At 46.3% G+C, this 24299-nt stretch overlaps 1 protein-coding gene across 2 annotated transcripts in view; it reads right to left on the minus strand.

Moving 5' to 3' along the window:
• HPCAL1 (hippocalcin like 1) overlaps window positions 1-15021 on the minus strand; it is a 64508-nt gene extending 49487 nt beyond the window's left edge. The window contains exon 1 of one of the 2 annotated variants that reach the window (XM_058800892.1): window positions 14847-15021. The gene's annotated coding sequence lies outside the window, so the exon portion shown is untranslated. The remainder of the gene's footprint in view (window positions 1-14846) is intronic. The other variant, XM_058800893.1, reaches the window with a different exon arrangement.
• Between the last annotated feature and the right edge of the window lie 9278 nt (window positions 15022-24299).

Raw genomic sequence — 24299 nt, forward strand, 5'->3', positions numbered from 1 at the left:
TTCACCTTCTCCCATGATTCCTAATCTCTCAAAATCTGTGGATTAGAAAATCGAAAGCAAGTGACTTGCTCAGATTCCTTCTCTCACAGAGCTGACCATGATTCTCCCTCACCAGCAAGGCCAAGCTCAGCTGGAAGAATTCATCTTCTCCAACCCAATAGACCAACTTCTTTCCTGCCAGATCCCTGTCTGACCCAGTAACCCTGTAACTTCTGCAAACACGTCCCACTGTGCTTAGCTCCCAGGTGCCTCCAGCCCACACCTAGCACACACATGTGGCCTGGCCAAGGTCAAACCCCAGCCACAGACATCCCAGACAAAGCCTCCCAACAGCCTCCTTTTGACACTTCACCATCCCTACAAGGAGGAGTTCCTGCTTTTCATGATACCACTCACACTCATTTCCCCTAACCCCTAGAGACACAGGGTTTCATATTTCTCCCCTTACAGCAAGCTGCTGCTGTTTGCAGACACTGTAAACTCCTCGTGCCAATCCTACAACCTCTCTCCAGACCAAACACCCTTATTCCTTCCCATCATTCCCCCTGAGTCCTGTTATTCAGATCCTTGCTGGCATTTTCCATTTTTTTACATCTTCCCTCAGGTGCAGTGCCCCAAGCAGGCTTTAGTACTCCAGCAACGCCAAAGCATCAGGAGATCCCAACACTGGACACAAAGTCCATCCCCTGTTTATGGAAGCATGTGTCTGTTGCTGTTGGGGCAGGATGATGCTGCAAAAGCAATGTATGACCCACCATGACCCCACAACACTTTTCAATGGAAGACTTCCAACCACCCCCGAGTGTTCTATACACCAGAGATAAATGCAACCCACACTAAAAGCCTTCTGGTGGGAATGATGGACCCTCCAAGGCCATCTTCTGGTTCTGTCCAAAGCTACTTGAAAATCAAATAACTTTCTCCCCCCAAGTACTTGTAATATCCCCTAGTTTGGTCCTACTTGTTGAGTATTTTATCAAATGCATCAGTAACAATGACCCATGCCATTGGGTCCACTTTTGGAAATTCTCACACAACACCACTTCTGAGCTTGATCACACACAGAAGCTAAGTCTGGATCATGGTCAGCACACCAGCCTTGCACTATCCATAAGTTTCAACCAAATTTCTTTTCCTTAGGTTTTTTTTTTTTTTCTTTTTTTTTTTTAATTAATATCAAAACATCACCAAAAACTTAACTAGGATTGGAGTAAATCATATCATCTGTTCTTTTTCTATCTACAGGACGTGTTAGCCTGCTTCAGAGAGTAATTAGGATGTCTGACATTATTTGCTCCAAATTAACCCATGCTGACTGTTACTCATAAGCACCCAGAAGATGACTACGTGGGAAATAATTTATTAACTTCCAGAAAAACACTGTAATAAAAGTCAGAGTGACTGCACTGCAATTCCATCTCCTCCTTTTAAAAAAATTAGCACTATGTATTTTGGTTTGTGATTGTTATGGTAACCTCACAAATTCTCCACAGGTTTTCAGAAGTAAACACCAAGAAGAAATTGAAAAGAAGTCAAACAGCCAGTGGAAATACAGCTCCTTCTACAAATTACAGAACAAAACAAGTGTCACAGAGGTGAGGTCAGGGTATCCTGCCCTGACTTGGGGTCACCAGTCACCCCCTGAAGGTGCCCTATGACTGGTGAGTGGTGCTGCTTGAATGGCTTGTACTGAACACCAACCTTCCCCATGCATCTTCCATCATCTGGGGAGCAGCTTCAAACAAACTTCCCTAAAGCCCAAAAAGCCTAGAAGGAAAAATAAAGGCAAAGAGAAAACCCCTTAAGTGTGTGCCCCCTAAATGACTGTATTCCTCTTTTATCCTGGTAGCTTCCCTCATCAGGGCAGGTTTTAATTACACCAGTCTTCTGCTCCCAGGAAGTAACTTCCAATATATTTTCTGTTACCATGAAATTTTCTGTTACTCTTGAGATCCCTGGGCAGGCACTCATAAATGTTGCAACCTGGCATCAACAAAAACATTTAAGCAAATCATTTTAGATTCAACATCTTTTCATGATAAAAACTTAGTATCCTTATCTTACAGAGAGATGGATGTTATTTCTCCAAGCTGCAAAACAAAGGAACCCCAATGGAAAAACAACATAGGGACAGAATTTGGTCAATGGCAAAATAGGAAACACAACCCACAAACTTTTACTTTCTCTTCTGTGTTGCTGCTGCAAAACTGTTGTACTTTCCCCATCCAACAAGTCAAATAGTGCAATATTATTTGGCCATATTTATATGCTCAAAGTAAATGGAATTTGGCATCCCAAAAGACTTTCAGGGATGTCTGAAATAATATAAAACCACTGTTCCAACCTGCTGGAGTAGAGGGTAACTGGATAGCACACATTAATTTCTATGTTTACAGTCCATGCAGTATTCAAATTCACTGACAATTAAAAGTACGCTATAAATGAATTAGCAAAAGAAACTCATGGCAGAAATTCAATTACAAAGCAGAATTAAAGGAAGAGATGTCAGAAACTTTTGGAGGCTGGGCAGGAAGAGGTGAGTGCATCAGTCTACTATTTTCAGAGCTGTTAGCAAAAAGCTTAAGAAGACTGCTCCAAACAATCATATGTAAAGATCCTCCTTACAAAGAGAGCTTAACTGAGAGACGTGAGAAACCAAGGTGACAAATTATTTTTTCAGAACACATTTTGATCTGACAGGGGTAAAACTCCCTCTGAGAGGTCAAATATCACCCACACTTGCCGGTCCTGCAGGCATTGCAGCTCTGCCATGTCCTGCAAAATCCTTGGACAGGCCTTGGCTTGTACCAGAGGCACTGCAGACACCTTTTCTTTTGTCTTGTTCTCCAAAGTGATTTTAAGCCCATTCCTTTACTTTGAGTCATAGGCATTACATTTTCAGCAGATTCTTTCTACTCGATGGAGAAGCCTCAAGTGCTGTGGCCACTTTTCTTCCTGTACTGGTCACAGTTTCACCCTGCCCTGTTCTAGCCTCCATGTGCTCCCCTTGGGTTGATACTATCCTTCATCAATCTTGATGCCAATTACCAATAAAGCCCTCCCACACCTCTGAGGTTCAGCTTTCATAGCTGCATGAAGACAAATCAATACTGTTATTAACATTGTCACGTTTGTGGGTGGCGTGCCCTGCCTGCAAACGCCGCACGCAGCAGCCGAGATACTCCCAGGACTACACCAAGGCTCTGCATTCCTTTATTTGCAATTCCTTTTCCAAATAGACTCTGCTGTTTTATAAATATGGGGTGGGGTTTTTAAATCTTTTTCTTGCAAATACAAACTGATGAAGGCTTGTAGGACACACGGTTTTGCCGTTCCCTTCACGTGTGGGCAGCAATACTCCATGGACAGGCAAGAACTAATTGTCCCGTGGCTTTGCAGTTGGGCTCAATGGTCATTGCAGGATTTTCACAACTGAGCTGTTCTATTCTACTCTAACTTTCCTCCAGACCCCCCAGCCAGCTCACTCAGGTCTCACCCCCTTCTCCTCCCCATCTCTCACACCAGACCCATAAGCCACCATGCCTGGAGCCACCTCCACATATGATTCAACCCACAATGCCAGGAAACAAACTCCCTGGCAGAAACAGAGGCCCCAAGGCCCCTACATTCCAGCAGAGCTGTTGGTCAGTTCACTCTGGCCACCAAAGGAGCACTGCCAACCTGACTTAAGAGAGCCCAGACACCATCACAGCCCAGTGCAGGCTCCTGGGCAGGTTTTGCAGCCCTTCCTGACCTCCAGAGCGCTACAGTTAGGGAATTAGACACTGGCTAATATAAAAGCTAATTCAAGTGTTCTTCTCAATACCCTGCTGTGGCTGCAGTGCAGAAACACCTTGGACTGTGCATCACCTGAGAGGCTGGTACTGCTGAGAGAGATTGATGCTGTGTCCACAGCTGCCCTCCTTTTTCTGCCTCAGATTCCTCTAGTGGCACCTGTCCCATTACCATTTCACCTAAGCAATGTGCTTGCAACACCCTCAGTACCTACAATAATAGTAAGAATGCCAGAGCATGGAGGAAACACCAGGCACTGACAGTATCAGGAAATAGCAACAGGGAGGTGTTCAAAACATTCTTTGGAGGCCATGTGTTGCTTATTTGGAACACCTTCTACACCTATTGGCTGAGCAGTTTAACAGGCTCCCAAGGCTGCTTTGATTTCACATGCTGTAAAGCAGCCTGCATTTTTAGCAGGTGTCCAATTCCTGCCAGCTCTCTGCCTCCAGGGTTTCCCTTCTGCAGTTTACTTAGACAACCTTCCAACATAAATTTTTGCAACCTGAAGCCTGTTGCTGTATCACTGGTACTTACAGTTGTTCACAAAGCCACCCTGACACTGCTTGGTGAATTTAACCTGCAACAGTGAAGTGAAATGCAAAGCCAGGTCCATACCTCAGCAGGGAAAAAAACCCCAAAGAATTGTGGAGGTAGAATCATAGAACAGTTTGGCTTGGGATGCACCTTTAAAGGTGATACAGCCCAACACCCCTGCCATGAGCAGGGACATCTTCAACTAGATCAGGTTGCTCAGAATGCCTTCCAATGTCACCATGAATGTTCCCAGGGATGGGCCATCAATCACCTCTCTGAGCAACATGTGTCCATGATTCACCACTCCCACAGTAAAAGACTTGTTCCTTCCATCTAGGCTAAAGCAATCTTTCTTCTGTTTAAAACCATTACCCCTTATTGTACCATCAAAAAAACCAAACAAAACCCAAAACAATTTAATTCCACAAAAAAAAACAAACAAAAAAACCAAACCAAACAAACAGAAACTCAAACCAAACAAATAAAAATGCAGCTTAAAACAAAGGAGAGTGGGTCTGCTGGGTGTGTCAGGGCTGGTGGTATAATCTCTGCCCTGCTTTCCTTCAGTTTCTCTTGGCCATGGGTCTATCAGGTAAGTCAACAAGTCCTTGAGAGCACAAGATATTCACCTGGGAGCTTAAATTAAACTCTCCAAGTGAGTAAGAGACCAACATCCTTTTCTGGAAGGCTGTGACTTACACTCCTGGCCAAGCAGGAACACCATGCCTTAGCTGTGAGACATCAGAGGGGGGCTCACAGAAGTCACAGAAATCCTACCAAATGAACACATCTATTGCCTTAGATCTTTCCTGTGGGATTTTAGAAAATGCTCCAAGCTGCCCTATATATGTTCATTGCACATCTGCTCTGCTGGAGCTCTCCTTATAGCACAGCAACACTTGGAGCAGACTCCAAAATGGCAGGACCGACATTAGTACCTTAGGTCTGCAGTGACTAACTGTTCCACACCTCCAAAAGCCCCATTCTGAGAATTCCCTAAGGTTTATTTATTGAACACAGCTGCAACGTGGTGGTTAAACCATTGACAGCCTGAAGTCTTCTGTACAAGAGTCTTATCTCTGACTGATGTTATCATAACAAGCAGTGATCCCTGCCAGGTTCAGGGAAACAACAGGGAAATCAACAGGAGCCAGAAGAAGCTTGTGCAAAGGAGAAACCTGCATGCCAACCTGGCCTTTCATGAAACACATCATGGGCTACTCCACCACACATTCATCTCAGTGGAGGCAGAAGAAATTCCCCCAACCCAAATTTCCAGATTGCATTTCTGCATTATATGTCAGTTTTGGCTCCTGTCCCTCCTGACTTCCCTTACTGGATCACAGAGCTGCTTAGATGTTGGGGGTTTTTTCCCCAAGAAGACTATTGACAAATGCCACATACTGCCTGGTCTGACTTGCACACTAGCAATCAGCCTTCAGCTAAACACAGTACAGACAGCTGGGGACAGAGCAGTGCCAGTTATTTATCCTATTTCCTCTTAAACTTTTTTCCAATACAATTAACTAAATTGTGCAATTATACATTCATTGGCCAGGAAGTTTCTCTCTTCCCCTTTTTAGCCCCTTTTTGAGTTGCATTTCCCTGCTTCACAGGATGCTCTAAACTAAACATTACGTTCAAGTTACACAATAAAGATTTGGGAGTGATAGAATGAATGAGGAAGGTCACGGGAAGGGAGGTATCTGCTAAAATAAGATTTGCTAAGCAGCTACACAGGACCTAATGTCAACTGCCTTTTATTACAGCAGACTAATTTATACTAGCTAAGATATAGCTAGTATATGGATGGAGGGATAAAAGAGATCAATAGTTGAAATAGTTCAAAAGTTTTCCAGGGACTGAATGAAACCCGAATTAATTCAAACCCCAAATTATAGTGATATAAGCTGTTATGCCAGAGCCAAAGTGCCTCACATAACCTTAATCCTCTCTGCATATTGAGGGTCTTTTATGGTACACAAAACCACACTCCAGCTACCGAATATGCAGCTGCATTTAAATTAAGTTTATCACAAACCAGTGCTCCTGGGCAAATCATTTATTAATTTAAAAAAATCTACACACTCTCATCTTTATAAGGGGAAAACCATCTTGGAAGGGAAGCAAAAACCAGATGCACCAGTGTCTTGTTAACCTCCAGAGAGCTGGAAAAGCAATGTTAAGTGCAGAACTTCCAGCACACATCAATCACCGTTTCAGAGGCTGGAAAATATCAACCTCAGGTGACAAAGATTTCTCTAAGTTGAGGGGTCTTCCCTGCTCTGCCAGGACAGGCTGTCCCTTCCTTACAGGCAGCCCTCCTGCAGCGCACCATTCACCTTGGCACAGCCTGTCCCAGCACAGCCAGGGCACGTGCAGGTGGGGCTCTCTGGAACACATCTGGGCAAACTCCTCCTCAGGAGCCACAGAGACACCAGGGTAACCATGCTGGAAGTCCCCTTGTCATTTTGCTTGGTGGGAGCCATAACCTGCGAGAAGCCAGGCTCCTGGACAAGTCTGACAGTGACCACCTTGACGTCTCTGAGACCTGTCACCGTTGCTATTCTAGCCAGGGATTTTTCCCTCTCCTTTCATCCACTTCTGACTACCAGTTAAGAAAGGGCTTTAAATGGAGGCTGATATCATGAGCAGGAGCCTGGCATCTCCATGGCTTGATGTGGGCAGCAGGGTGAGATGGGGGAGGCGAGGAGACAAGCAGTGACAAACTGGCACCTGCAAGCCCCCCAGCACAGCAGCCACAGGCTGCAGCCAGAGCCACGGAACCTGGCACAGGGATGTCACTGTCACAGAGAGACATGGCAGTGGTGGCTGGCCTTGAGTGGCTCAGCCTGTGGCACTGCTCTGCCCCAGCACCTGCACACCTTCCTCAGGCCTCACTGCATTTGAACACCAAGCATGACACAGGGAGTGTGCTGGTATGGAGAGCCGCAGGCGCAGCATTAAACCTCTTGTGGTACTCACACACCACAGTCTGTCTTTCTGTCTTTCCATCTAAGGCTACTCCACCTCAAGGCACATTTCTCACAAGTCCCTGAGGAGCCATTAATATTCAATAGTCAGCCTGGACTTTTGCATGCATACACCTTAAGGATACCAAAACTTCTACCACAATGTTTTTACAATGCTTTCCTGGAACTGAGCAAGCAGTGTAGAAGTTTTTGTTAGAAACATGTCTCCCCACCAAGCATAAAAAGCCATCAAACCCATTAGTGATACATAGAAGACCCCAGTACCTGCAGTGGGCATCAAACATCAGAAAACAAAGCTCAGCACAGCTAATTCAAAATGTCCCAACACAAATGGGACTAATCAACACCTGGCTGTGAAGCCCCAGTGCTCAGAACGTGATGGCTCAGCCAAATCTGAGGAAGATCATCCTTGAATATGTCCAGCAATAAATCAGAGCTCTGAAAATGGCCAGCAAGTGCACCTTCATTTCCAAACTGTGCCTTCTGAATTACACCCATAAAAGCAAGCACTCAGTAAATTCAGCTGTTTCTGGTGCTATCAGTTCAGAACAGCATGTCTTACTTAAGGGACAGGACTTGTGGGAAGCTACAGCACACACCATGAGAACAGCCTGCCACCAGCCCCCAGCAGGGGCCATGAAAGACACAGTCAAACACCAGGAAACCTGAGAGAAGAGAAATCACAGTTGGTGTGACTGAACAGAGCAGATCTGGCAAACCCCATGTGCACCAAGACATTTTGTCAGAAGAGAGACAGGGAGATTCCCCCCGTGAGAGGCTCAGCAATTGCATCCATCCTCCATTCTGGACAGTCCAGTGGAACCTCAGCAGGTGTCAGCAATGGAATTTCCCCCACAAAGATTCCTCTATTCTTTGTGACTGGTAAAGAAGCATGGCTGGAGTCACAGATTATTCACCCTGAAACTGCAAGCTCTTTGGAAGGCTGTTCCATCTGAACAGGACAAGACAGATTCTTTGCTCCCTTGAAAATTCCCCCAGGTCAGGAGGCTTCCCATGGGAACAAACCTGGCTGGGAAATTCAGCCTGCAGGTTCAGGGAATCCTTAAGGAAATGGGAGATGAGGGCTAGAGAAAGAATAAAAGCATGATCTTTTCCTGTCTCCTGAAACAAACACAGCTCCTTGTAACAGAGCTTTAGGGCCAGATTTAGGAATGAATGCCATTTTAAGAAGCGTGACACCAGCAGAACAGAAAGTTGTGGCTGCAGTCTACAGAGCTGAATCTCATTTACTTTCAGACCATTACCACCACTTCAATTACCCTCAGCTAGAATGAAATCTAATTTCCATTTTAAAAAAATTATCTTTTGATGCATCTTCTGATAAGCCTAGAAGAAACCCTGACTGTCCCGGCAGAGCTGCTGCTCCTGGGATGAGCCGGGCACAGAGGATCACAGCACCCCAGGCTCACACTGTGCTCCTTGTGGGGACAGGCAGATGCAGTGACCAAATTGCTGACATCCAGAGAAGGGGCTTCAGCCATCCCTGGGAGTGCAGCACCCAGTGAACCATCCCCAGCTGATGAGCAGGGGAACCACCTGAAATTAAAAGGTCTCCCAAACCGATTTCAGCCAGTTTGCTTCACGTCAAGCCTAAGCCAAGGGAAATAATTTCCCATGGGATTTGGGGAAATCAGGCTTCTTACATCAGGGGTGGTGTTGGTCTGTCATCCTCCCCCTGGATGCAACCATCCAGGGTTCATTGCACAAAGCCACTAGAGAGGCTGACACAAGCACGTGCTCATTCCCATTTAAATGGTTCTGACTTTCAGAAACACATGTGATTCCACTACTGTCAAACATCTGTGTTTTCAACCCACGTTTTATTTGGCATAAGTGCCTCCTTTAATAAACTCTTACACACAGGAGCACCCATTTTCTGGAAAGCCTCCCAGAACCTCTCTGAAGCAAAGATGACATACATGAGCTCAAGAGCAATAAAACTCAGCCCAGCAAAAATTGTGGTGACTAACCATGGAGGGCTTTATACTGATCCCACTTTCTTCCCCCCCTGTCCTTGTCCAATGACTCCAGCCCTCTCAGTACAAGAGGTTTAGGAGAGTGGACACCACGGAGGGAAGATCAGAGAGAAGACACAAGACACAGGGGTACTGACTGTTGAAAAAGAACCTTGAATTGGATGGCAGCTTGAAGGAAAAGCAGAAAGCCCAGCTTGTTCCAGGACAGTGCTTTGATCACCCTGCAGATGATGAAAGGCAGCTGCCTGTGACACGCACTGGCCAGGCAGCTCCTGCCAGGCCCCTGCTCCCAAGCTGTGGCTTCAAGCTGCTGCCTTCCCTCCAGCTCTTGTGAGGGAGATACAGGGCTTTCAAGCATCTTCTAACATACTGAAACAGCTGCTGCTTCTAGGCCATTCCCAAGCACTGCAAAGTTTGGTTGCTTTTATTTTTTGAACACACATTTCATAACCAAAGTCGGTGCTAATGGTTATGCATCCACAACATCTTCCCATGGAACTCCCACTCTCCTCTCACACACTGGCAGCTTCCAGCCAGCAACCCTCAACTGCCCTGCAAAGAAATTTTCCCCAGATAAGTTTTAAGAAAGAAAAAGTGATTGTGTTTGGAGAAACTAAATTTTTCCGATTAAAAAAAAAAAAAATTAAAAAGCTTTATTTAAGAGAAAAAGGAAAGGATGCCCTGCCTATGCTAACTGGCTTTGACAGTGGCTATCTGCATTGTGACCAAACCAGTGAGCTTTCTCCCCTCACACAGTGGGCGAGCTGCCAAGAACAGAGCATCCTGCGCATAATGCCCTTTAGAAAGAAAAAAAGAAACCTGAAAAAAAACTCCTGCTACCTCCGAGCAAGGAGAAGCTCCTTCCTGCAGAGCCAGGCCAGGCTGTGCGGAGCAGAGGTGAATGAGGAGCGGCGGGGAGGGCTGGCGAGGCCGGCCTGCAGCACGCCCACGCCGGGCGCCCAGCCCCCTGAAGGCATTTCTTTTCCTCCCTCCTCCCTCCGCCGCCCCCGACTATTCTAAATGACTTCGCATGAGCCACATGCCAACTTCTAGGCACAAGGCACCGTGTATTTCCTTATTCCATGCCCAAGCTATACCATCCATCACGTTTTTATTTTCAGGAGATTACAAGAATCTGGAGTTTACACACAAGGGATGCACAAGTACACGCTCCCACTCCCAGACAATTCGTGTGAAATGCTTCTTGCACTTCCATTGCTGGGAAGAATGTGCCCAAAGCAGGTATGCTGCATGCTTGGGGAATCAAAAACAAACCCCTCTGCCACTCTGACTAGTCCACCGGCTAATTCATTATGATAAACCCATTGTCCAAAACAAAAACATTATTTAATTGCTAAACCAGCTGCCCAAGTTTAGTTGTTGCTCTTGGCAAACATATCAGGATCTCAGTACGCCTGTTTTTCAGCAAGTATCTCTGTAGGTGCAAGCCATGCCTTCCACCCTTGAAGTCTCTGTCACCAATCCAGCGTTTTCCAACCCAAGTGGATATTTAAAGGGATACCATCAGCTTAAACACCTCTCTGAATGCATTAAGATTACAGCAACTGAAATACTAGCAAGCATCCTTCTTTTTTCCCTCCGAGCTGTTAAACATGCAATTATGCAGCTGCACTCTTCCCCATCAGACAGCCTGATTTCCTTTAAAAACAGAGGGCAGAAAAAGAAAAAACGGTTAGAACATATTTGAAGGAGTCACCAAAAAAGCTGGCAGAAGCTCTCAGAGGCTGATGCCTGAAGTGCATGCAACTACAGCTATGTCTAAGTCTTCTTGCTGCTTTTTCAAGTAGATTGAGCCCCTGCAGACAGACAGCTCAATCACTGGGAAAGACATTGCATGCAAGGGAAGAAAAAGGCTGGCCAGGTTGTAGATGGCATCTTTTGAACAGAATACTGCTTGGCATGTGTTTCCACATTGATCATCAGGGAGAATTCCTTAAATTACTTGCTACTCTTTTTGAATTTAAAAAGATACACACCTACAGGACAAGAAACACTGAAACAACCCAAGTAGCATTGCCATTTCTTTCACACTGGTCACTCACAGGTATCTACAAACCTACTATGCAAATGATAAGCAGCATTTCTTAATAATAATAATAATAATAATAATAATAATAATAATAATAATAATAATAATAATAATAATAATAATAATAATAAAGGCATCTTTCATGCAGTGCAATCCAGAAAAACTGCAATACTTCTTAGATTACGAGACTGATCTGCCCTCCCCCCCCCTCAGCTCCTGCCTTCTAATTCCAGCACAATCAGAGCAGGAGAATGCATAATTCATCCTGCGGTCGACCCTGTGGGTCTCCCAGTCATTAAGCAACACCAGACTTCCAGAAAGGTCACATTTCCAGGAGAGTCAGATGAAAATTCTCTCCTATCCACTGAAAGACTCTGAGAGGGAAAGCAAGGAACTCCTCGTGGAGCATTTGCCCCCACTGTTCAAGGATTCACAATTACTCTGCCAGCAGAGCATGACAACAGGCAGAGGATATCTATCTGGGTAAGTCGAGAAATGCAGAAATCAGTGGGTTAATTAGCAGGTTAGCAAAACAAAACCGACTTGTGGAACCTTTTATGCAGCAAAAGACTGATGTAGTGAAGATAACTCTTTGCATTGCATATACTCTCCAGCTGGGAGAGGGTTATTGGAACAATGGAAATTTTAAGCACTGATTGAAAATAATTTCTGTTTATTAAAGCTAAACTTCAAAAACTTTGTAAAAGCAAATCCTTTCATTATCCTTGGGTAGGATCACACACAGTACAGTAACACGGTTAACACAATGCAAGCTAAACCTCTTACTAAAAGAAATTTAACTTGTATCCAAGTTAAGCTCAATGAAGATGCAGATGCTGGACACAAACAATTTTCTAATACAGATAATGAACAAAAAATATGACAGAAAACATTTAAAAAGAAGAGTCCATATTTATTCCATGAAATGGAAAACACATTGCATTTTTTCCTGAATCTGACCTAAAAGTCATGCTTGAAGGAAATTCCAGCATTCTTTGGAAAAGTGTGAGATCCTCTTCCCATGAGTATCAGTGCATCTTGCACATGCAAACAGCACAACATCATTGCTTACAGTTTCACATCACTGAAAGGAAGTAAAAATCCCAATGATATCGAATTTTAATCCACACTGCCCCCTTGGTCTACCAGCATTCTTGTCTCCCCCGTGTCAAATTAATCAACACTCAGAAGAATGTTGCCTTGCTTGTAAAAAAAAAAAAAAAAATCACGTCACATGTGGATTTTTAATTGCAACATTTCTAAACCCAGATTACACGCTTTCTTTTTTTCTGGTTTTTTTTTTCCTTTTTTTTTTTTTTTTTTTGTGGACTCATAATCCAAGTTTAATGTTGTTTAGGCCACAAATTAATCTCTATCCCCATCTCCCAACAACTGCCCCACGTTACTTCCATGGCCATGAGCTCGGCTGGTAGAATGGGGGCACCACAGTGCCAGCTGCGGCATGCAGCGAGCCAAGCATCGCCCGCACCGGCAGAGTGGCAGCCTCATCTGAGAGCTAGAAAGGTTTGTCTACACAAGTTCCTGCCGGTGCAAGCAGCCAGCTGCAAGAGCAAACCCCACTCCAGCACTGTAGCTATTCCCTGAACAGACTAAGCTATGCCAACAAAAGCACTTTTTTTGCCAGCAGAGCTGACTCCTCAGCAGAGCTCCTAACAGTGTTGCAACAGCCACTCTACAGTGGCACCCATTTTTTTCCCCTCACAGTTTCCTACACTTCCACCTCTACACAGAGAAAGGCAAGAAGCAAAGAAATGCAGAGAATAGGTGTGAGGACAAGGTGATGCTGGCTGGCCAGCACCTCCTCACCGAACCCAAGGAAAATGTGAGATGATCTACCTTGTTCCCTGAGCCCCACTACACTACATGCAAGCAAACACACTCAGCTCCAAGATCCATTCACCTGAATCAAAGGGTCCCCAATCCAAGCACCTGAGAAGAGTTGAGGGGCCAGGAGCAAGGTAGATGTTCCGCCCTGGAACAAGCACTGAGGCTCCTCCTGGCTCTGCTCCCTGGCCCAAAGCATCCAACAATGCTGGTGGACTCCAGCATCGACAGCATGATAGCAGTGGCAGCTGAAACAGTCCCCCAGCCTTTGCTCAAATTTCATGTCAGGCTAGAAGAGCTTTTGAACCTAAAATTACGACAAATAGCTCCCATTAGGAAAAACGGAAAATATTTTGGGGAGGGAGTGATTGTTTCCTCCTTTCTTCCTCCCACAGAGAAAATCTGATCTTCCTATCAGATTTTTATTTGAGAATGGGATTACAGAACATTGCTCTGCTATAGTGCTTGACTACAAGTATTCCTGTGAAAAAGCTCAGGATTTTGTCACATAGGTATAATTCACCCAGCTATGAGCAGGAGACACAGACCTACTGAGCACCCAGCTGTTTTTCTCAGCAAACCTTTCGTTCCTGACAATGCATTAGATGACCTTTTCCCAAACCGTGCAGGAACTTATTTACATAGAAACTTTCTTGTAAACACACTCGCCTTGTTTTATTTCTTATTTCTTGCAATTCTGCCTACTTCAGCAGCTGGCAGTGTGTGCTGGAGCCATGTGCTCCAGCAGGTCCCCCAGCAGCCTGATGCAAACCACGGCTGGCAGATGCCTTTGCTGCCACAACCTCACAGGAGCAGGGTGTCCCCCCTTGCCCGGATTCCAGGGAACTGGGGTGACCTTGGCCGCAGCCATCCGGCCTCCAGCACAGCCCCAAACATCTCTCAGGCGAGGAGACGGACAAAAAAGCCAACTCACCAGAGGCAAACGCCAGCATTTTTAAAAGGCCGATTGGGAAGGTTGGCAATAGGAAGTCCGGGTCTGTAGGAGTTGACTCAAAGGGCCCTGCAACATTCATGCGTCGGGAACTTCTCCGGGTAAACCATTAACCACCATAAAGCAGAGCTGCGAAACGCCCCTCACCATCGGGAGGCTCTCACACAGCCGAGCACACACGCGGGCTGCACGGGGATATGCACACACAGATGTACAGATATCCGTACACCTACAGACGTGCAAGGACACAGACACACACGGCTTGGGGTTTTTTAAGGGCAGGGGAAGCGCTGGCAATTCCCTCCGCTCGGGGCGAGGCGAGCGCTGACACCGCAGCCCCGCGGCGGCCGAAGGGGATCCGCTCGCATCCTCCGGGCGCGAAGAGGGCGCCGGGATCCGCTCCGCATCTCCGGGCGGCGAAGGGAGCAGCCGCCCCGCTCCGCGCCCGCGGGGATGTGAGAGATGCGCGGAGCGCCCCGCGCCCACAATCCCGGCAGGACGTTCTGAGCCCTCTCTTCCCGAAAATACCCCCGCCAAAAGCCAGGGATCTCCCCCTTCCCTCCCGCTTCGCTCTCCGACAGTCCCCGCGGCAGGAGAGAGCGCGCAGACCTCCCGCAGCCCCGCCGAAGTTTCCGCGCCGCTCCGCGGGCAGCGGCGGAGCAGCCCCGGCTGCTTACCCGGCTGGCGGAGCGGGGTCCCGGGGCGGCCTGGAAGCGGCGGCGGCGGCTGCGCGGGGGCGCGGCGGCTTCCTGGGAGCTACAACTCCGCGGCGGCGCCCGGGCGAGCCGCGCGCCTGCGGAGCGGCGGCGAGCGGGGAGGAAAAGAGGAAATGAGCGGGAGGCGCATTGGAGGGAGGGAGGGGGAGGAAGGAGCCGTCGCCGAGGGACCAGGGAGAGCGAGGGACGGAGCGCAACTTCCCCGGCGGGGCAGCGGGCGCGCCGGGGGGCGGAGCGCACAGCACCGCCGCTCCGCGGCCGCCCCGCGGCGTGCGCAGCGCCCGGCCCCGCGCTGGGGCCGCCCGCCGCCGCCGCTCCCGCCCGCCGGACACTTGGTATCGCCCTGCCCGCCCTGCGGGGCCCCGCCGCGGGCAGGAAGTGCGGGGCCGGGGGGGCAGCGCGGAGAGGGGGCTGCGCGCCCGCGGGGAGCTGCGCCCGCCCCGCTGGAGCTCGCTGCCGGCTCCACCGGCACCGCGGGCACCGGGAGCGGCGCGGGAAAAGTTCTGATTTTTGGTGTTGGAGGGTTTCACCCACTCCCTTTTTTTCTTTTATTTCCTTTTTTTTTTTTTTTTTACCCCCAAAACAAATAAGGGAACGGCGCACAGGGACCTCTCCCGCGGCCGCAGCTCGCCCCGGGCCCTGCACGTATCCCGTAGCGCGGCTGAAGGTGCCCAGTGCTTCACTGCGTGCGCGGGGGCGCAGGGGGGACCGCGGCAGCGGGAGCCGCTTGGAGCGGCTGCTGGAAGCGAGGGCAGCCCCTTCCCAGCACACGGACCCCAGGCTTCCTTCGGGACAGAGCAATGGGACAAGCCAAGCCCCCTGTCGCCGCAGGGCCCCCGTCCCGTGTCAGGGTGGGGAGCGGCACAGGTGAACTCGGTGCCGCCGGCTGAGTCCGGACGGGTGCCGTCCCTCTCGCTGGAGACAGGCGCCCACCCTTCCCTCGCTGTTCTGTGCGAGACATGAGCTTGCAGAGCCTCTCCCCGTACCCCATCACAAAATGGAGGGGATTTAGGGATTGATGCTAACCTGCTTCCTGAGGGAGGTGATTGGAAGCATTGCTCAGAAATACGGCATGTAGCACAAAGTGAATCTTCCTGTTAGGATGTTCCTCTCCACCTGCCCCCTCCAAGCTCCTGCCCAGCACATTTTCAAGTCAAAAATATATGGAGAATTTAATGTAGTTGTCACTGTGCCTTATCGGTAGCTTTCACTCTGCCTCCCCTTATAGGATTCTCCACAAGCACCTTCAGTGCTGTCTTGAGATAAGAACTGAATAGAGCTGAAATCAAGGCCACACTGGGTAAAAGATACTATAAGATCTAAGTGACAAAACAGGGAGGGGAAACAAACAGAAAAATTTCAAAACCATCAAAGCAGTTTTTCAAAGCTTATCTTTGCATTAAGTCCAACAGATTTTCATAGGGTGAAAATAAAAAAAAATTAAAAAATAAAAAAAAAAAAACCAAACAAAAATACACAAAGAAACCAAACCTTTCACACGTACTCCAAAGCTGGAATACCTTGAAACTAGATACATAGATGCAAAGAGAAGAAAATGTTACAGAGATTAAAATGTTACTTAACAATAACCATTTTCTCCAAGGCCCTTCAAAAATAGTTGAACCATCCTGCCAGTTTAAAAAGAAAATAATAAAAACGTCAGCCAAGGAAAAGAACAAAATTGGAAACTAAAGCACCTGAACAGTTTAAACTAGAAGCAACTCAACCCCGAACATATAATGGAAAACTCTATCTAACCACCAGCACTGCCAACTTCACCTGCTTGAAGCTGGATTCTCCTCGCAGGAGAAGACATGTGAGTAATGCCCTTGATGTCCCAGCAAAGCCTTCCCCGTGCCAGCATTCCCAGTAAAGCCTTCCCAGTGCCAGCAGGCGCGGCTGGACTCGAGGATGGGGCTGTGGCTCCGGCCGTGCCACTCTGGCTACTCTGCCAGGGCACTGGCACAGGTGACAACACCACCCCGCCCAGGAATAGGTGGCAATGGCACAGGTACCTACTTGAGGCCTCCTCCAGGATTTACAGCCCTCAGGGCTCACGTCTGGCGAGAGAAAACAGTTTATGGTGCTCTAGCCCAGTTTCATTGTCAGCATGGTTGTCACCCATAGTAGGTTTCCCTCTGTGTGGCGCTGCCCTGTGACCTGTGGTGGGCAGGTTTTGAGATGAGACCTGCAGCCATTTCTGGGGCTGCAGTGGCTCTTCTCCAGGCTGCCCAGGTTCAATGGGGATTGGCAGCTGTGAGCACTGTGTTCTGTGTGGGGGGATCCTCAGATGGGTCTCTGTGCTGTTCTGAACCCCGCTCAGCCCAGCTCTGAACGTGTCTGTCACGAACTGCCAGCATTGGGAGGCTCAGGGACATCCCACAGGCAGTGGGTACTTATGAAATGCCTGTGGCTGCTGCTCTCTCCAGACCCTCTAATGTTATGTGTATTATCCCACAAGAAATTGCATAAACACTGAAAACAATTCTGTATTCAACAACTATTGGGGAACACACAACAAGATCCAAATGAGATGTTGCTATCATTTATGCCCAACTTCTTTCTTTGTGAATCGCAGCTTTCCAGCATGCAAGCTGGTTCACTCCACACAGACAGCCAATCAGAGAAATACCACCAAGATGACAGATGATTTAGAGTCTTAATGCTTGCTAAAGATCAATTCCTGAGTTTCAGAAATCCCTGGGGAAATTAAGAAAAATGGCCATAGAAAGCTGACAACTGCTCAAAAACAGTCTGAGATGAAAAGAGGCTGCAGATCCATTCCTACAATGAGCTTGTGAGGGCTGCTTCTCCCTTCCCAGAAGAGCAGTGGAGCTGGGGAAGAATCTAGAAAACATGTCTTATGAGGAGCAGCTGAGGGAGATGGGGTGTTTAACCTGGAGAAAGGAGGTTCATGAGGGACATTATCACTTCCTGCAACTACCTGACAGGAGGTTATAGCTAGGTGGATGTCAGTCTCTTCTCTAGGATAATAAGTGGTGGAGTAAGAGGAAACAACCTCAAGGGAAGCTGCTAGAGAAAGTTTAGATTGGATGTTAGGAAAAATTCATTTATAGAAAGCATTGTCAAGCATTGGAATGACTGCCCTGGGTGGAGTGGTATAATCACCATTCCTGGTGGTATTTAAGAGATGCATAGATGTAGCACTTAAGGACATGGTTTAGTGGTGGGCTTGGCACGGTAAGGTTAGTTGTTGGACCTGATGATTTTATAGGTCTTTTCCAACTAAATGATTCTCTGATTCTGTGAAAACATTTGCAAAATTGGTCCCACTGGGTATATTTGGTTTATTCAAAGTTCTTCTTTTGATGGGATGTGTTTGCTAAGCCTACCTGTAATAACCCCATGATGACCCAGCATGGACCTTCACAAACTTAAATCTACAACTGCTTTGGCATCTCACCTTTTGTTTGATTTTTCTTTCTGCTTTTCATTCTGTTTCCACAGTTAGGAGTGAGAAACAAAGAGGGATTAAATTTGATTCATTTGCATCATTCCAACTACGTGGAATTTGAAGATAATGTGTGAATTTTTTTTGCTGTCTGGGGTTTAATTATCAAAGGATTAGATGGAAACTAAGGTATTTGAGGTGTGTGGCTTTTTAAATTTCTTCAGTAATAATGTGAGCTTATGAAGCCTTATGAAGGCCATTGCTAATCTTGAGTTACTATCTGCCTTCCTGTGGTTTGCCATGATTAACTGGAGGAAGAGATTAAAGTGGTATTTACCTTTTTTGAGCAGTTTATCGACTTGACCTGGCCAGCCCAGCACCAAAAAGCAAAGGAAGAAAATGCTGGCAAGGATTAAGGATTGAGGTCCTCTTTTCCCATTGCTCTTCTGATATCTGCCATGATTATTGGGATGGAAAGCACTGGTGGTGTTCTTGAAGGTGACAAAGTGTTCCAAACATGGCCAGGCATCTGGCAGGAGAGGCTGTTGTGGGTCAGGCTGGCTCTCATCTGCCTCTCCCAGAAGAGCCAGGACTTGCCTGCTCTGCAAGCAGTGACAGCCAAAAGCATGTCTTCTGACTTGGAGCTGGGACATCCTGGTCACCCCCACTGCAGCCCTGGAAGCACACAGCATCTCCCCAAGGAAGCCTCTGGCCAGCAGCTTTGCCTGGGAAGGAGCTCCTGCCTGGCTGGGCCATCTGCAGAACAACCCTGCAGGAGAGGCTGGAGGAGCAGCCCTGAGGCCCCCTCCATCACTGAGCTTCCTCACAATGTATGTTTGCTGAAGAAGAAAGCAACGTTTCAAAGGACAATGTAATTGTTTTTAAAATCCTCTTTTAATCTTGTTTTTGGAAATCCCTTAATGAGGGATCACTTTAAAGAAATTCAAATGAGAATGATAATGGAGACATGAGCCTGTGCTATTTACCTGTGATAAAACCAAGCTGGTTGGCAGGTGCTTGGGGAAATAAGAAAAATTGTTTATCAGAACATTATTTTCTTTGATAGATTTTGAATTCCAGTGATAAACTGATGGATGCTCATCTATAAAACCTCTTATTTTTGTTACCAGATGCTGGGGCTTGAACCTTTGCCTCCTCTTTGTTTAAGACATTTAACCCCTCTTTGTGCTCCTTTGCATTTCCAAGTCAGACCAACCAAGCAAACATAACTTGGGAAATGCCAGCTGCATCCATGGTTCTTATCTTCTGTGCAGGCAAGCAGCATCACCTGAACAGCAGACCTAGTATTTAATGTACTACCCAAACAAATATGCCAAGGGGTTTTGCCAGTGTTCAGGATCACAGAAACTGGGGAGTGAAAAAGAGCAGGTAGACTTTTACAATTCATTTTCCTGCCAAAGCAAGATTGTTCCCTGCAGTATTTTCTAGTGCACTTCCCTGGCCTATTTTAGATGACCTTGTAGGATGGGGAGAGGCAGGAGAAGGAAATCTGCTAGCTACCTCCAAAGGCTCTTTGTCTACTTTGACTAATATAACATAAAGCAAGGGAAAATGAGTGTTCAGAGAATGTAGCTACAACACAATATTTAATGTAATTTTTGCATGCTTTTTCATCTCCAGCCTACTTACTATGCCCACGACTATGCCAGTAACATCAGACATGAAAAAAGAAAGTAAGAAAAATAGTGTCAATAGTCCACCTTTGCATGATTGCTTTTCTTTCTCTTAGCAGGATAGTCTTGGGTGCTTTCTTCCCCTGCGAGGAAAAATAAATGGTAAGAGCTGCAATGATTGGCAGCAAGCCTGAGAACAGCAGATGTGAGCCTGCACAGCTGGACAAATACAAAAATGCACTTTCTACCTACATTTGTATTAAGGTTACCCCAGGGATACCCCAGTGCCTACGGGAGGGCCTCAGTATTTGAACAGCCAAAGCCATCAGGCACATTTACATATATGAGAACACTTGGTATCCTTTTCAAAGTCAAAAAGAGCAACAATTAAACCAACATAAAGGAAAATTGGCTGCGTGGTTTTTCTCTCCCATAATAGAAAGACTGAGGGTGGAGATATTAAAAAAAAATTAGGCTTGACAGAGGTGAAGAATTTATGAATTAAACTGACATGTTTTCATTTAATTTACTGTTGTCTATCCATTTATTACATGGAAACCTAAAAAGGACCTGATTTTGCCTCCCAGGCTGCAGTTGCTATGTCAGACACTAAAGTTAGGTGTTTTAGACAAGATTTTAATATTAAAGTTTCTTATGCAAAAAGAGAAAGACTTTGCTAAATAAGGAAAATGTAAAAGCTTCATTTCTCGCTATGGTGCTTTGCTAGAGATTTTCACTCTGGGCTTTGCTACAATATTTGCTGGGAATCATCATCAAACAAAATTTGGGGCCAGGGGCATTTTAGCTGTATCTATTAGCAAAAAAATTGGAATTTCCTACACTCCATAGCCTGCTCATGATTGTTTCCAGTTGCATCTACCAGCAGCCCTGCTGTGCCACAGGGTCTCTGCACAAGCACATCCACCATCAGGGCAGAGCCACAGGGCCTTGGGTGTCTGCCCGTGGTACCCTGGCATTCCCACCTGGGCTTGGCATTCCCACCCAGGCTATTTCCTCATGCTGGCAGCAGCAGCAGTTTCTAAACACAAAATGACATGTCTAATTTGGCTGAGCAGAAAATAACAGAGAGTCCTTGAAATGGATGAGTTCCCACAGAGAGAAATAGCCATTGAAAAACTTGTTTCTGTGAGATGTAACAGAGTGAACTCTGGTTTTGTCATTGAACATGGCAAATTTATGCTGAAAAGGGGGGAATGGAGGAAGAAGACTCAAGTGTTTCACTGCAGCAGAAAGTACCAATACTGTTACTCTTTTCTATTTTGAAACACAACTGGAGAATGCAAAAGTCAGAAAATAAGTATGAAAAAAACCACTGATGTGTCTAAATGAAAAATAGTTTTTGCCTTGCCAAGCTTTTCTAAAGCCAGGTATCTTTGTTCAATCAGAGCAATAAAAAATAATATTCTAAGCCTGGTGTTTCCCCACAGCAACTTTCAGTTTTGCTGAGACCACTTTTTTCCATGTGGCTGAACAAAAGAGAAAGATAAAGAAATCTGACAGCACTTCCTGGGATGCTGGAGCCAACAAGATGGAGCTGCAGTGCCCTTCCAGCCTGCATGCTCTGGGACACCTTCCAGAGCCCTGCAAAAGCCAGGGCATTGCACTGGCAGCAGGATGCTGCTTCCCCAGCACCCTCGGGTTAAGGAACTTGGCACTGTGTTTGCACTTCTCATGCAGAGCTCAGACCTTGCTGCTGGGCCAACCATGTCCTCATGCTGCTCCCCTCGGCATGAAACCACCCTGAAATACTTATTATTGACATTAATTTCCATATTTAAGGTGGGCTTATAGAAAGATGGGGGCAGACTTTTTAGCAGGGCCTGTTATAGCAAGACTTGGTATAATGGGTCTAAACTAAAAGAGGGCATATTTAGACTAGACAGTATGAAAAATGTTTTACAATGAGGATAGTGAGACACTGGCACGTCCACCAGAGACGTGGTGGATGCCCCATCCCTGTAAACTTTTAAGGGCAGGTTGACTGGGGCTCTGACCAACCTGATCTGGTTGAAGATGTCCCTGCTTATTTCAGGGGGTTTGGCTAGATGACTCTTAAAGGTCCCTTCCAACCCCAATCAATTTGTGGTTCTGTGAAAACAGAGTGCCTCATAAAGCAGCACTTCCCATGGGATTGAGGTCTCCTGCTTAGTACCTGAAGGCACAGCCATGTGGATCAGTCAGTGCAATTTGGAGAAAGTCAGTTTAATTTTGGCACTGGCAGTGGAGCACTCTTGTATTGCTCATGTTGGTAATTAAGAGAAAGCAAATCACAGGGGAGGACACTAAAAGTATTAATTAACAACATTTTCAATGAGAAAAAAGTTAGTAATTTTGGAAAGGTTGCTTTATGCCTGAAGAAAGTACTGAAATAGGGTAATCACACTGTTGGACATTTGACAAATGCACACTAGTAAGTAAATGGGGGTATTGATTACACATTTAGATAATCACCAGATCCTCCATGCTCCTGCAGGCATGTCCTGATTCCCCTGCCTCAAGCTTTGACTTCAAATGTGAAAACCACACTTAATTCCAAGCATGCAGACAGCCACATTCACTCCCTGGCCTGAAACATCCCCGTGTGTTTCCCATGAGCTGAGTGCCCAACAGGGGACCCCACAAAGCCGCAGGGGCCAGGCTGGGGCAGGCACAGGGCAGCAGATCCCCCAGCTGGGCTGCTCACCCAGGGGGATGTGACAGCCAAGGGTGGGGGACTCCTGCTGGAATGGCTGGAATGACAGGGCTCCTCCCCAGGGCAGGCTGCTTTCCAGCCCTGCCCAGCATCCTGCACTGCCTTTGCCACAGCTCTACCAAAACATGCACTTTTTAAATAAAACCAACAGAGAGAGAGGCAGCAACTTTGCAACTAAAAAAATCCTCACAGTTTCCATGGATGTTTGATCACCTTTTATCACAACACAAACCATGAGGCAATCTGCTTCAAGCAGAGGATATTTTCCCCTCTCCAAATAGACAATAATCCAATAAAAGAGCCCACTAGCAGGATCCTGGACAATGTGTGACACTGTGTTATTATCACCATCCCATTGGTGTCCTGGCAAGGTACAGCCATGCTCAGCTGATCCTGACAGCATTCAAAGGCACAAAGCTTATTGGAGCCACAGCAGCTCCTCTGAGCTCCAAATGCCATGCAAATACCACCAGATTTTTTTATATTATCATTATACCAGGTGTTTCATATCAAATTATATCCAGGCAAGTAAGAGAAATTCAGTTATTTGCTCCATGCTGGTGGTATCTGAGCAAAATTTATTCTGACAGAGGTTTTAAAGGCATGCCTTTATGCTGACAGAAACTGAGAAATAATTAAGAGCATCCAATAAGTTCCTAAACTAGAGGTATTCCTAAAAGTGTTGGACTGGGTCACCTCTCCTGTAAGAGTTTCAGCACTGATTAATTAATATACAGTTTGGCTTCAACTAGGCAAAGAACATGTTTCTGCCCTTGCACACATGAGCTCCCAAAAATGACACAACTGCTGCTTTTCTTTGGTATCCTGTCAGAAACAACCAGCCTTTAATGGCACATAAAATTTAATTTTTGATAACAAAAAGATAGATAAATTACACTGGCAAGGGCAGAAAGCAAAAGTAGGGACTCTGGAGCTTTTGGGGTCTTCCAGTGTCTTCCTTTTCTGGCCTCTGCTAATTATGTTTTCCTTTCAGACTGACAATGCATTTTTCCACTGGAAGCAAGGCTGCTTGCTCTGAGTCACCACTGCAGGAGCTCTCCTGTTGTAGTGGGGTTCTCTGTGCCTGCCATGGGTGGCAGCCACCCCTCCCTCAGGGCAGGTCCCATCTCCCAGTGGTGGCATTGAAGTAAAAACACAGACATCCTATTAATAGCTAAACTGTAGACAGCTCCAGATGTGGAATTTGGTTTCTGAAATTACAGATCCAACCAAGCCAGTCCCGAGCCAGTAAAATTCAGTTGTGTTTCCTCTGACTCATAACTGTTTTTTCAGAGAGGTTTTTAGCAAAATTTCTTCAGCAATTCCTCTGCTGTTGCCTGACTCATACTGAAACACCAAAATCATTATTAAAGTGAAATCATAGCAAAGGGTGGGGGAATACTTGCTGTTTATCAGTTCAAAATGCTTTGAGAAACATTTTTTGCTATGAAATGTGCTTTGTCCAATAATAAAATACTCTATTACTTACAAAAGCAAACAAAAATCTGTCATATGAGGCACCGAGGAAGTTTAGCACTTACAAAAAATTTAAAGCAAGGTTAATTTATTCTTCAATAAGTCTTAATTTATCCTTCTGACACCTGTGTAATATTTGTGCTCATTATCGCACCCAGTTTCATTCTGAAGGCCTGTCC

Source organism: Ammospiza caudacuta, chromosome 3 (genome assembly GCF_027887145.1).
Source record: "Ammospiza caudacuta isolate bAmmCau1 chromosome 3, bAmmCau1.pri, whole genome shotgun sequence".
Classification (NCBI taxonomy): Eukaryota; Metazoa; Chordata; class Aves; order Passeriformes; family Passerellidae; genus Ammospiza; species Ammospiza caudacuta.